Source organism: Sinohyriopsis cumingii, unplaced genomic scaffold (genome assembly GCF_028554795.1).
Source record: "Sinohyriopsis cumingii isolate HCF-2022 unplaced genomic scaffold, ASM2855479v2 utg000957l, whole genome shotgun sequence".
Lineage (NCBI taxonomy): Eukaryota > Metazoa > Mollusca > Bivalvia > Unionida > Unionidae > Sinohyriopsis > Sinohyriopsis cumingii.
This window is the reverse complement of record NW_028315947.1, coordinates 1,518,684-1,533,403: the sequence shown is the minus strand read 5'-3', so window position 1 is coordinate 1,533,403 and position 14,720 is coordinate 1,518,684.

The window sequence follows — 14,720 nt, the reverse complement described above, 5'->3', positions numbered from 1 at the left end:
GTGAATAGGGATACCCTAGCGTCAATGGGAATTAGCATTACAGAGACCCCTGGGACACTCTAGCGTCAATGGAAAATTAACATGGAGAAAATCGTGGGACAATCTAGCGTCAAGGGGAATTTAACATGGGAATAAATCGTGGGACTGTCTAGCGTCAAGGGGAATTGAATATGGAGAAAAAATCGTGCGACTGTCTAGCGTCATAGGGAATTGAATATGGGATTTTTTTTTAAAAAAAATAAAAAAATTTTTAAAAAAGGGGTAGGCAATTGAAAAGTCATTCTCTTTTCGAGAAATATGGGTGGCCCTGAAAAGGGCCTTTGGGTTTATGTTAATGTATCCATTAACATAAAGGGCACCGCATTGGTCTTCTTCTTGTCCTTAGGCTGCGTCTCACTGTTGGCCCGTAAATCAGCACTCTTTTGAGGCATCCTTGTCTTTCTACGTAGATCCTACGTATCCACAGACTGGTGTCTGTCCTGTGGACAACAGTCCACTTAGACCGGACATACATGAGCATGTCCGTCCTAAACATCATGGAAGACACAAGGGTGGATGATTCGACTGTGGTCCACATCTTGAAGCGACGAGAACAGGTGAATCAATGCAGTGAACTGCGCTTATTTATAGGTAGAGGAAGGATTGAAACGGATTGAGTTCATTCACCAATCCGAACACGCGTTACAAAATTCAGTCAGCCCGCATCCAATGGTCTATATAGATTCGCTAGCGCTTGTGTGCAGTCAATCTATGCGACAGTGATTCAACATGACGGAAACTCAGAAAACAATCCATTGGGGTGCACCAACAGGGGAGACTGCGAAAGGGAACCCGGACTTACTTTCAGAAGAGGTGAATTGGGATTTTGTGGATTTTCTCTCCTCGCAAGAATTTGTTCCGAAACCTTCGTTACCTTCTTCATTACCGCAAGTGGAGAATTTTAGACAGAGACAGAAAGAAGAATTGGAGAAATTTATACAACGACAAAAGGAAGCGGAACAAGCTTTTCTCTTACAGCAGCAGCAAGAAGAAGAGGTAAGAAAAAACAACAGCAACAACAGCAAGAAGAAGTAGCAGCAAAGAAACAAGAGGGTGAAAATCAAACGGTCACGGTACTGTTGGACATTTTAGCGGAGTTAAGAAGTCTGAAACAAATGTATCAGACTTCTTTATTACGACCGAAGAGAATACGACCTTCCCGAGCTAAACACGTTAACCCTGTGACTAAGCCTACCGTACCACCCTTAGTGATTTCAACCCAATCATCATCAACATTACGCAGTCCAGAAGTAGGCCTTGGCCGTGGCAAAGGCTTAAGGCAGTTAAAGTTGATTGCTTAAACTCACCCCTACACCAAAAAAGGCCCTTTTCAGGGCCACCCACATTTCTCGAAAAGAGATAGCCTTTCAATTTGCCAATAACTCAAAAAAAAAACCCATTTTATCCCTATAGTACGTGTCTTTGTATGAGTGCGTGAGTGTAGCTTCTTATTTTAAAATCATAACTCAGACACTTACCTTATATAATTAATTTATTCTTTTATCCATTGTTACAATCCAATTCACAATTCACATCATAACACTTTAATAAAAAGTTCATTCACTTCTTCTGTTTCCTTGTTTAGTCTCTCTGTTTTTTGAATTTCTTCACCGTCACAGGCTTTTCCTCTTCTTCCTCCTCACTCTCTTCCCTTCTTCTTTTCTTCTCCTGTTTCTTTTTCTTCACCTGTCTGCTTTCTTCCTCTGAAGAATCCCTCTCTTCCTCTGAAGAATCCCTCTCTTCTTCTGAAGAATTCCTCTTTTCTTCTGACTCCTCTTGTTTCTTTTCTGGGCAATCTGGAGACCAATGTCCTTTTTCTTGACAATAATAACAGGTATCTTGACTTTTGTCTTTTCTAGCCCCTGTTTTTTTTTTCTTTTTTGACGGTCTGGACACTCTGAAGACCAACGCCCTATCTTCTGACAGATATAGCAAGTATCTTGACTTTTATCTCGAAAGGATGGAGAGTAGTCCGTGGGCTGGTCTGAAGAGAATTTTCTAATGACCCCTCGCAAAGCTCTGACGAAACGTTCGATTTGGTTAGTCTCTTCCATCGTTGTGCTCGGCTTGAGAGTGAAATGAATAGTGAAAGGACAAGACACACACCCTTTTATATACGCTGGTCTGCCATGACTATAAATTAGTCTATGGTGTTTAAACTTGAGTCATTTGACGTATTGCACTCAAGATGAAACGATCCTATTAATTCGAGAAGAAAGATGAAGAAGAAAGTAAGAGGCAGAAACGTGATCTATCGCCTCGTACCAGGGCTGAAATCTTGGCACAAATTCATGCCAGTGATTTTGAAGAGGACATGAGTGAACCAGAATTTGAAACCTCTAAACCAAGTTCACCACCCTTAGTCAACCCTGAAAAATACTATTCCATTCGAGAGACGGAAAAGCGCTCCTCTAGAAAATTTAGAACCACGGCTTACAAATACACGGTGAAGTTTAAAGATTTCAAGGCTGAAGTGCCGTTAGAGAAAGCAGAAGTGTTTATCACTGGGGTGTGGGATTCTTTGCTTACCGCACTCAAGCGACAATGTCAACCCAAAGAAGACGATCGCTTGAGACTTTCCATACAACACGACGGTTTGAAATCCCCTGTTTGGATCGAGTTAGCACCCCTGCAGAATTGACCGCTTCCAAAGTCATGGACAAGATTCAACACGTACAACAATCTAATGACCAGTTTGACATCACCGATGGAAAAGCCACACTGGACATGACCCATGTCTCTCCTCCTCAAGGGACTGGACGCAAAAAGATGTTATTGGTGGACGACCTTCGCAACACCAAAACAAGTCTCGTCCGAATTAACAACCCTCATGACCAGATGTGTTTAGCCCGTGCCATCGTGGTGGGACGAACCTATGCCAACAAGAACGACACGGTAGAATGGAAAAGAACCTGGAGAACTATTCAACAATCCGACCGAGCCAAACAACGAAACGAAGCAGAACTCCTGTTACAACAAGCCGGACTGTCCAAAGACACACCCTGTGGCATTCCTGAGATGCAAAAATTGCAAGATGCCCTAGCTCCACGATACACCTTGAAAGTGCACCCTCAAGAAATGCGCGGGCCTCTGTTGTTTCGAGGCCAAGATTTTAAGGACGGAAAATACATTCATGTTTATCATCACGATGACCATTTCGATACTATTACCAGTATCACTGCATTCCTGGGATACGGTTATTACTGTGAGAAATGTGATTATGGTTATAATAATCGAGAGCAACACAAGCATTGTGGATGGAAATGCTCAGGATGTTTGGCCTCTCCACCCTGTCTGAGCGAAGAACCAGTGCCTTGTTCAACTTGTCTGCGCACGTTTGTCAGCCCTACCTGTTACCAACAACATTTGAAGACGCAAGGTTCACAGAAGAAATGTGCTTGTCAACTCCTGAGATTGTGCCCTACGTGTGGACAAGGCATATGTACCAATACTGCCAAGGCACACGTATGTCGAGGAAAGAAAAAATGTCACATTTGTCACCACATCGTGGACTTGGAACACCAATGCTACGTGCAAAAATACCAACCTTCACCAGAGAAAGAGGACGGTCACAAGAAGAAAGGCAATTTCATCTTTTTCGATTTCGAATGCATGCAAGAGACCGGCATTCACATTCCTAATTTCTGCGTGGCTCATCGAGCGTGCGAGAAGTGCATTAAAGAACCTATCTTCAGTCATTGCCCTCACTGCAGCAAGATTCCTGGAGGGCGTGAAAAAATCTTTCGGGGACCGAACACGTTAGCCGATTTTGCACAATGGGTTTTAGACCCCATCGACAAGACGTGGAGCCAAGAGGACATCGAACGTTACGGTGATTGTCATCGTCATGCCACGGTGATGGCTCACAATTTCTCCGGATACGATGGACAGTTTCTTTTGAGGTACTATACGGAACATGGCACCGAACGTCCTAAAGTGACTTTGAACGGAGCCAAAATCATTTTCATGCAAGTGGGACAAGTGCAGTTTAAAGATTCGATGAGTTACTTGGCCATGCCTTTGAGTCGAATGCCTAAAACGTTTGGAATGACAGAAATGGCTAAAGGGTACTTTCCACACTTTTTCAATACGGAAGTCAATCAACACGCCGTTCTACCCCATTTACCTGAGGCTCACTATTACGACCCCGACAACATGCGTACCGAGCAACGAGAAGCTTTCTACGCTTGGTACCAGGCTCACGCCTCGGACCCTTTCGACTTTCAGGAAGAAATGCTAAAGTATTGTCGTTCCGACGTGGACATTTTACGGCGTTGCTGTGGAAAATTTCGAGAACTGTTCATGGAACACGGAGGGGTCGATCCTTTGAAAGAAGCTTGCACCATTGCCAAAGCGTGTTCCTTAGTGTATCGACAACGATTCATGCCTGAAAACACCGTGGCTGTCATCAGCCCTCAAACGACCCACTATGCCAAACGTCAATACTCGGTCAAAGCCCAACGCTGGTTACATTACTTGTGCGACAAGGAAGACAAGTGGATTCAGCATGCCCGTAACGGAGGGAGTGAAAAGACCATCGGAACGTATTCGGTAGATGGCTGGGACTTAGAAAACCCTAAGATCGTGTACGAGTTTAACAGTTGCTTATTTCACGGATGTCCCGTCTGTTACCCTGATCGTAGCACTAAAAATCAGTTTTTACAACGAACCATGGAAGACCTGTACCAGGACACTTGCCAGCGGCGCCTAAAGTTGGAACAGGAAGGATACCAAGTGGTGGAAATGTGGGAACACGAGTACGATCACCGTATGAAAACCGATCCCGAGTTTAAACGCCTCGTGGAAAGTTACCAGTTCATGGACCCGCTGAACCCGAGGGATAGTTTGTACGGAGGAAGGACCAATGCCACCTGTTTGCTGTACCAAGCCGACGAAGAGAAAGGAGAAGAAATCAAATACTTGGACGTGTGTTCGCTGTATCCCTACGTGTGCAAATATTGTCGCTTTCCTGTAGGGCACCTGCAAATGTTCACGGAACACATCGACCCGAAAAACGTTCGACAATACGAAGGCTTGATCAAGTGTAAAGTTTTGCCTCCCACGAACCTATACCATCCCGTCTTATCTCACCATTGTCAAGGCAAACTGATGTTTCCATTGTGCCGTACTTGTGCCGAAATGTGCAACCAAGACCAACCTTGTCAGCACACCCAGGAAGAACGGGCCTTGACGGGAACCTGGGTCAGCGTAGAATTGTTCAAAGCTCTGGACATGGGATACCAACTGTTAGAAGTGTACGAAATTTGCCACTTTCCCAAGACACAACAATACCACAAGGGTGACCCCAGTCAGAAAGGCATTTTCGCCGACTACGTGGATGCCTTTTTGAAATTGAAACAAGAAGCCAGCGGCTATCCGTCCTGGTGTCACACTCTCGAAGACCAAATACAATTCAAAGAGAAATACTATGGACAAGAAGGCATCACTTTAGACCACATCGAGAAAAACGAAGGCAGGCGATCGTTTGCCAAAATGATGTTAAATTGCTTGTGGGGTAAAATGGCACAACGACCGTGTTTACCCAAGACGGAATATTTGACAGAACCTTCCCGCTACTTCCAGATGATTCACGACAAAACCAAATACATGAAACACGTGGACGTCGTTCACGAGGATTTGATCTTGGTCAATTACGAACAAGATCTGGACTTTGTACAAGACGACCCTTTTGGAAATGTCATCATTGCGGCTTACGTGACAGCTCATGCTCGCTTAAAATTGTACGAAGCTTTAGAAATGTTAGGAGAACGCGTCCTGTACTTTGACACGGACAGTTGCATTTACATCCATCACCCGAGTCAACAGCACCCTGACATCGAAGGAGACCGTTTAGGAGCCTGGACAGACGAGCATCCCGACGACAAGATTCTAAGTTTCGTCAGTGGCGGCCCCAAAAATTACGGCTACGAATATCGGGACAAACAAGGAGAAGTGCACACGACGTGCAAAGTGAAAGGACTGACCCTGAATTATCGTACCAGTCGAGTGGTCAACTTTGGGGTATTGAAAGAAGCCTTGCAATCGGGAGAGGATGGAAACTTTAAAGTTACCACCTATCAACCGAACAAGATTGTACGTTTACCCACTCACCACATCGTCAGTCGGCCCTTGGAAAAAGTCTATCAAATCGTGTACCAGAAGCGAGTTCGACTTCCCAATCATTTCACCTTACCGTATGGACACGTCGGTATTGGTCTGTATATAAAAAGGAACCCTAGGCAAGACCGATAGTTCATTGTGACTACCAAGACCGAGCGAACAAGATAAATACTTTCAGAGAAACACAAAACAAGTTGTTTAGAAAGGCACAATTCAAGTGTGAGGCTTCTGAAGTGGAATGCGATTGTGAGCCTTGCGATGGGTACGATGCTGTACGTTGTGACCTTAACGATGCCGTAAAGCATCATGGGAACTTTGTTCTTACGACCCCTATCATGGAAAGGGATGCTGTGCGTGTCAAACCTGAGGGATGCGAAAGTGATGCCGCTCGTTCTCTTGGACATTTTACTGGGTTTCGTTTTAAAGGGAATGTTCACCTTCACGTCTACCCCCTTACGGATGTCATCCAGCCCTGAGCAAACTCCTGCCCATGTCACTCAACCCTCATCGAAACGACGCTGTGAAAGACGAATATTCGTTCCCTGTGCGTTTGTCGGAATACTGCGACTTTGAAAATCGTCTTCAATCGTTCAAAGGAAAATGGCCTAAGTATCTGGGAGGACCGACCCCCGAAGAATTAGCCAGAGCCGGATTTTTCTACTTGGGCGAAGGAGATAAAGTCAAGTGCTTCAGTTGCGGTGTGTCACTTCACCACTGGGAACCGCAAGATTCGGCCTACGTATAACATGTTCGATGGTCACCGAATTGTCATTACTTACCCTTAGTGGGACCGAGACATTGAAGTAACTTACCATGTCGTTGACGAAGAAGAAACCAGATTGGTTAGGAGTCAAATGTTGGACATCACCGAGACCAGTATTTAAACTTCATTTCAAAAACGATATTGAATCATTACCTAAAGAACTGCAAGAGAAGATTTACAAAGAAGTTTGGCAAGGGTTTGCCAGAGTGAAATCTCAATGGGTCACTGTAGAACTTTTGTGTCGAGAAATTCATAAGAGGAAAGTGAAAAAAGTCAACCAGTGTGTTACATTTCTTTGGGTCAAAGGTGCTTTCATCCTATTATATCGCTTTAGACCGTTTACATCACAAGAGTTCAGTGACATTCTTGGACGTTACCCTGAATGGCAGTGGTCAGAAATTACTCACTATGTGGATTACTTTTGCTCTCTTTGAGAAGATTGTGAATTGTACGGACTGACCTATTCATGGATACTTTGCTAGAGAACATTCGTGCTTTGCCTGTGGAGTTGAGAGAACGCATTTACCGAGAACTGATCAAAATACAAGTGAAACGCAAACGCAACGTTATTCAACCGTTTTTAAATTATGCTCTGTTCCAAAGTATAAGAAGACTGATTATGAGTGGATATTACATCAGGCACAAAGGTAAACGAGGCTATTGGCCACCACCCAACGATTCCAAAAACAGTGTATATACTTATGGATACTTTACAAGAGAACATTTTGGGCTTGCCTGAGGAGTTGAGAGAAAGGATTTACCGAGAACTGGTCAAAATACAAGTCAAACGTAAAGAACAATTGCATCCGTTACGTCACCAGATCTTTAACCACTGGTACCTGAATGGTATAAGAGGACTGATTCGTCAGAAATTTTTTCAGTGGTCAGACCTTGTTGAACACTTTCAGTTTGTGAATGATGATGAACTAGACGTTCGTAATTTTGGTTACTTCGAGATTCACTTACTGCAACGTATTGAGGAAGACGAGTTAAAGGATTACCAACATTTGTTACATGGAATCTGCTTAGAGAAAGACGAAACATCTAGACAAACTCTGACGTTTCAGTTACAGTATGTAACATTTAAATTCCTACTGGAGAACGAACATGTCTAGTTAGAAATTACCTTTATTGCTTCCGAAACAAAGAGACTATAAAATCAAGTTGCCATGCCACGGATTATGTCACATATTATTGAACAGACTCCGTGGAAGGAACTCAATGACCATATTCAAACCGTGGATCATTACCATCGATTATTACAAGAACTGTATCCATTCAATTTGGGTCGACAAGTGGTGTGTGTCTTAGTGACTTGTTTTCTGGGATTTCGTTTACCAGCCGATTCTTTGTGGACTCTTTACGATCAGTACTTACCACCTCAATGGCCTTAAATGGTCACGAAAAACTCCTTTTGCTCAAAGCCTTGCGTTTTCATCTGGATACTTCTCGACCTCAACAGGAAAAAAAGATTCGTCAACTTTTAGCTACCCAAGACGTGTATGACGATGTGTGTGTAGCTTGTGACTTACATCCCCATTGGACAGATGTCCGTGCCTGGAAAGAATGGGATTTTGAGGCTTGGACCCAAGAAATGGCCCAGTATGCACGAGAGTTGTTCAAGGAAAAAAGTTACTTTTCAACCTGTGTTAGTGACGGTGCCAGAAGAACACGTCACCCAGGACGGGACTGTCGTGGACAGGCCTGAAAGACCCTTTCGGGAGGACACTTGTGTGACCTTACCCCCTACTATAGAACTGGTTAGAACATTACCCAAAACATGTTGTTGTACAGACACTTGTTTTTATTCCACGTTAATGGTTATCATGTGCCTTTTATCCTTGTACTTAAGCCTTTGGCTTTTATGTATTTTTGTCTTTCGTATTCATGTTTGAAAAAACATTCAATAAACGTGTTCTGAAAAAAAGTATATAAACTCTCGTCTTGTTTGTTTTCGTGTCACAAGTGACATTTCTCACACAATGGCTACCTCTGCTGTCTCTGCTCCCTCTTCCTCTACTGTCAAAGTCATCGACGAACACTTAGATCGTGCCAGTTGGGAGGCTTTGTATCTTCGCCATCCCTTTAACATGCGCATTGCTGGACCTAGCGGTTCAGGCAAAACCGAATTTGTCAAACGTTTGATCGAACATAAACATCATTTGATCGATCGGCGACCTCAACGGATCGTGTGGTGTTACAAAGAGTGGCAATCGGCGTACAGCCTCTTGCGAGAAAGTCAAGGCGATTCCATCGTGTTTGTGGAAGGCATTCCTAAAGAAGACGACGGCATCGTCTCTGACTCCCGTCAAACCCATTTGGTCATTTTTGACGACATGTTAGGAGAAGACGAAGAAGAAATTAAACTGTGGTTCACGCGCAAAGGGCATCACCGTAATGCCAGTGTCGTTTACATCACCCAAAATTTGTTTCAACAAAGTAAAGCCCATCGCACCATCAGTCTCAATGCGCATTACGTGGTCTTGTTTAAAAGCCCTCGAGATAAATCGCAAGTGCAAGTCTTAGCCAAACAGTTAGGAACGCCTTGGCTGACTCAGGCGTACGACGATGCCACTCAAACTCCACACGCCTATTTACTCGTCGATTTGAAACCTACGACCCCCGAGGATTTGCGATTTCGTACCCACTTGTTTCACCACTGGTGCCAAGACGGAGGGCCTGACCTGTACACGTCTCCGTCCTCGACTTAATTTCACTACAGAAAAAAATCTATAAAAACCTCAGACCCTTTTCGTCTGTCTCACACAACGTCAACATGACGTCCCTTCAGTCGCATCTTCCCGTCAAATTGATTCGTGCCTTGTATGGCATCAGTCGAGAAAAAAATCCACAAATACGAGCTCGTGTCTTAGAAGCTAGTCTCAAAGAAGTCTTACGATGGTTCACGGTGACGGCACGTCAATTACTCCAAGGAATCATTCAGATTCCTCATCAAACCAAACGCTTTTTCGATCGAAACAAAGTCGCTTTGGTCCAACTGGCCGATCCCCGCATCGACATTCAAACCAAAAAACAAATCATTTTGAAACCTGGAGGGAGCGGTACTCTAGGAGGGGTCATCATTCGCTCTCTCTTAAGATGGGATCCTAATGCCCCCAAACTTCTCCCCAAGAAAAAAGTCCAACGAAGCTCCAAGAAGAAAAAGAAAAAGACCAGGTCCCCAAGAAGAACTTCTCCAGTGGCGGGACCCTCCTCTGACCAGACACCACCCGGGAAAAAGAAAAGAAGCCCCCAGAAAAAGAAACAGAGAAAAAGTCCCCTGAAAAAGAAAAGTCCACAGAAGAAAACTAGTAGCAAGAGAGGCACTTTTTCTTCGGCCAGGACGCAACATTACACTGACAAACCACGACCGGCCACGGCGGTGACTGCGTCTCCGGCAGCCTCACGTTCATCCACTTCTCCGTTGATGACACCAAGAACTGAAGAGTACTTGGAGACGTTGATCACACCAAGAACTTCTCCGTTGATGACCCCAAAAAGAACTTCCCCAGTGGCAGGACCCTCCCGTTTAGTGGCAGTGGCTGCTGCTCACAAAGTACCTTCTCCCAAAATCAAAGTTCAAGAAAGATCCGGCATGTTACAAAGTTTACTGGATTTGTCCAAGCAAGAACTGGCTCGATTTAGTCCGTTGCGTACCCCTGCACGACGTGTCATGCCTGTCCTCAAATTGATACGACGTAATGACAATCAGTGGCGACGCGTTCCAGTATAAAAAAGGCCTGTGACCAAGTCGGGGTATCAGTGTTCTTTTTGGTGCTCCTGAAGACTCAAAGATGTCACCCTCCAGAAAACCCCAAGGAAAGAAAAGGAAAGGACTACCACCACGTTTAGTCAAACATGGGGACATGTTATCTGTCCTGTCCAAAGCATCTCCACCTCTACGAAAAAAACTCATTCAATCGGCCTCCAAAGAGGTCATCGATACCGTGTGCGAATGTTGTTTGAACGTCTTGAAAGGCACGATCCCTTTGTCCAAACACCAGAAACAATGCTTAAGCAAACATCGTCACGTTCTTCGCCAAATGGTTCAAAAGAAAATTCCCATTCGTCAAAAGAAGAAGATGTTGGTCCAACGTGGAGGCATTTTACCCCTCTTGTTAGGCCCCATACTGAAAGGAGTCTTGGGAACCATGTTGGGAGGACTGGTGGGAGCAAGATAAAAAGGCCCTCGGAAGTCCCAAGATCTCAGAATCGACCGCTGACAACCCCATGGAAGGACGAAAACTAGCTTTAGTGCCTTACAAACGATGGATGGAATACCATCGGTGGCAAGAACAACGCACCCCGCATTTACCTCCCAATCCCAATTTGAGCGAGATGTCCCAGTTACAACACGAATTGCAGTCCTTGATGGATCGCCAAGATTTGTCCGAAACAGAAAAATCGCAAAAGTACGGTCAACTCTTGCAACGACTGCAACTCTTTCACCAGAAAGCTTTAGACGAAACAGCTCTACCCACTTTGAAAGATTTTAAGATCTTGATGAAAAGTCCAGCACCATCATCACTACCACCACCACCACCACTACTACCATCCCCATGGGTCACCAGAGATGCTACCCCACGAAGACCAGAGGAAGAAGAGATGCGAGAAGTATTTCAAACACCGTCAGCAGCTCCCATTTCGAGTAAGATTGCAGCATCCTTGTTGACCCCGTCCCTCACACCCCAACGAGAAGAAATGAAAGCTTGGGTTAAAAAGATGATGTCCACTCCTCCTTCGACAGAAGTGAAAAAGAAAGAAGGGAAACCAGAAGTGAAAAAAGAAGAGAAGACCAAAGCCATTCCATTGCCACCTCCACCTCCACCACTACCTTCGACTTCTACTCCCGTAGCCCATTGGACACGTAAATCCGTTTCCAAACCACCCTTTCGACCCACCCAAAGTAGCATCACCGAAGAGTGGTTGACTTATTAACACACAAAAAATGGAAAAAGTCTTAGGCAGCATTTAGTACGATCCCTCCCATCCTGCAGGTTACGCAGGAGTTCAAAAATTGTATCGTGCTGCCAAAACGCGACTGAAAAGTCTCCGTTTACCTCAAGTGCAACGATGGTTACAAGAACAAGCTACCTACACTTTACACAAACCCATTCGACGCAAGTTTGCCAGAAGTCGCACCCGAGTGGAAGGCATCGATCATCAATGGCAAGCCGATTTAGCCGATGTCTCTCATTTGGCCAGCTACAATCGTGGTTACAAATATTTGTTTTGTGTCATCGACGTCTTTTCCAAATTTGCCTGGGTCATGCCCTTGACTTCCAAATCGAGCAGCGAGTTAGTGCGAGCCCTGCAACGGGTGTTGAAACAAAGCGGTCGTCACCCTCTTCGATGGCAAACGGACAAAGGCACCGAATTTCTGAACCAAGCTTTCCAAAAAGAATTAAAGAAACGTGACATTCATTTTTTTACCACCGAGAATCCCGAAACCAAAGCCAGCATCGTGGAACGTTTTCAACGCACTTTGAAAGAACGCATGTGGAAATATTTTACGCATCAACACACTCTGAAGTACATCGACATCTTACCGCACCTGGTGCAAGCGTACAACCAATCTTACCATCGAAGCATCGGACGTGCCCCGCAAGACGTGACTCCCGACAACGAAGTGTTGGTGTTTGAGCGCCTGTTTCGTACGTCCCCGACGAGGGCTGTCCCCAAGAAAAGTGGAGAGTTGGCCGTAGGAGATTGGATGCGCATTGGCAAAACCAAACGCACTTTCGACAAAGGTTACTTACCTAACTGGACGACCGAATTGTTTCGCGTCACTGGACGAGTGCATGGCCGTCACCCTACCGTCTATAAATTGGAAGACATGAACGGAGAAGTGCTCAACGGAACGTTTTATTTGCCCGAGTTACAACGTGTCACCAAAAAAGAAGACGACGTGTACGACATCGAAAGCATTCTCGAACGCAGAACCCGTAAAGTGGGCAAACGACGTGTCAAAGAAGTCAAAGTACGTTGGAAAGGATATCCACCCAGTTTTGATTCTTGGATCGACGCTTCGCAAGTCATCGACTATAAAAAGAAGTGACCATCATGCCCTTTCACACAGACGCAGCTACGTCGACCACTCCTTCTTCACCTAGTTCTTCTGTGCAAGATTTACAAAAGCAACCCTTTTGGGTGTGGTGTGGAGAACGTGTGCCTAAAACGCAAATCGTTTTTTTCTGCCAAATCTTCGTGGTATATTGTGTCATCGGGGCAGCTATCGCCAATTTGAGTTTGCAACAAGGAGACAAACAATTGTGGACCATTTTATTGAGCAGTTGCATCGGTTACCTGCTTCCCAATCCCTCCCTGAAATTCTCCTCGAACGGGAACCACGGGAACCTTGTGTCCAGCACCAGTGTCAGTCACCACTCCAACCACAATCAGAACCCCATTTTAGACGGAGACACGCCTCTGACGTCCAGTAACCCCTCGGAGAGCCACAGAACTCTGGAATTATGAGTCACCAAAACCAATTTTACTTAACCTTACCCAGTGACAGTTCCATGGAGGTGTTTCCCCACAACACGTTGTGCTGTTACACGGCTAAATTACCTCAGGCCATCCAGTTAAATCACGAAGCCCATTGGGAAGTGGCTTTAGTAGAAATGATTCACCCTACACAAATCCCAAACATCACCGAAAAGCAAAACAATTTTGAGGTCGAAATCCTGAACCAACAATTACAAGATGCCATGAATGACATCGGGTTTTCAGGGGACACAAGACCATCCAACAATTCACCCTTCAATATCTACACCTTGAAAATTCCGGCAGGGTTTTATTTTAGTGGCCAACATTTGGTGGACACCATTGCTTCCAGGTTCGAGTTAGCCTTTGGCGAAGCCCTGAACAGAATCAAAAAAAGTGTCACCCTGGAGTACCATAAAGTGGCTCGTCGCTTACTGATGAAATTTCAGGATACCCAAACGTTGTCCATTAGTTTTAATCGTGACTTGTTTGATATTTTAGGTGGAGACACAAAAATGGCTCCAAATTTTAAACCGAAGATTAACAGCAATACGGAATTTTACAAGTTTTTTCGATTCCCTGTAGAACTGAACCAAGGACTGAATTTGATCTTTGTGTATTCCGATGTGGTGGAGTACAACGTGGTGGGACACACCTCCGTGCCGTTACTGCCTGTCATTCCTTTCAAAGTGGATAGTACCACGACCAGTGACCAGGAAGGTGGAAACACTTATCACGTTCACCGCGAATTTGTACATCCTCACTATTTGCCTGTCAGCAAGTCTTATTTGGACACGGTCAACATTGCTATAAAAGGAGATCTGGGACAAAATATTCCATTCATCAAAGGAAAAGTCACGGTGAAACTCCATTTTCGAAAACGGTTCTCTCACGACTCTTAAGTCATGTATCCAGTGTACCAAGGGGTTGCTCGACAGCGAGGACACGGTTTAGGAGATATGTTAAAATCGGCCTTTCGTTCGGTGGCCCCGGTGTTGAAACCGATGGTGACACGCGGATTGCACGCCTTGAAAGATGCAGCACTGACGCAAGGCAAAGAATTTCTCCAAAATGTCATCATCGACAAACAAAACCCCAAAGAAGCCTTCATGAGGGCAGGCAAAAATGTCTTGCTGCAAACGGGCAAAGACCTTTTGGGCCGCCGAGCCACGCCTATAAATGCCCTGCACGCTACCAAGTCAGGCATTCAGCAAGGACAAGGCAGAAAGAGATGACGAAGAAAACATCCTTTCACCAGACTTCAAGCGAGAAAGACCAAGAAAAGAAGAACCGTTCGAGACTTAGACGTTTT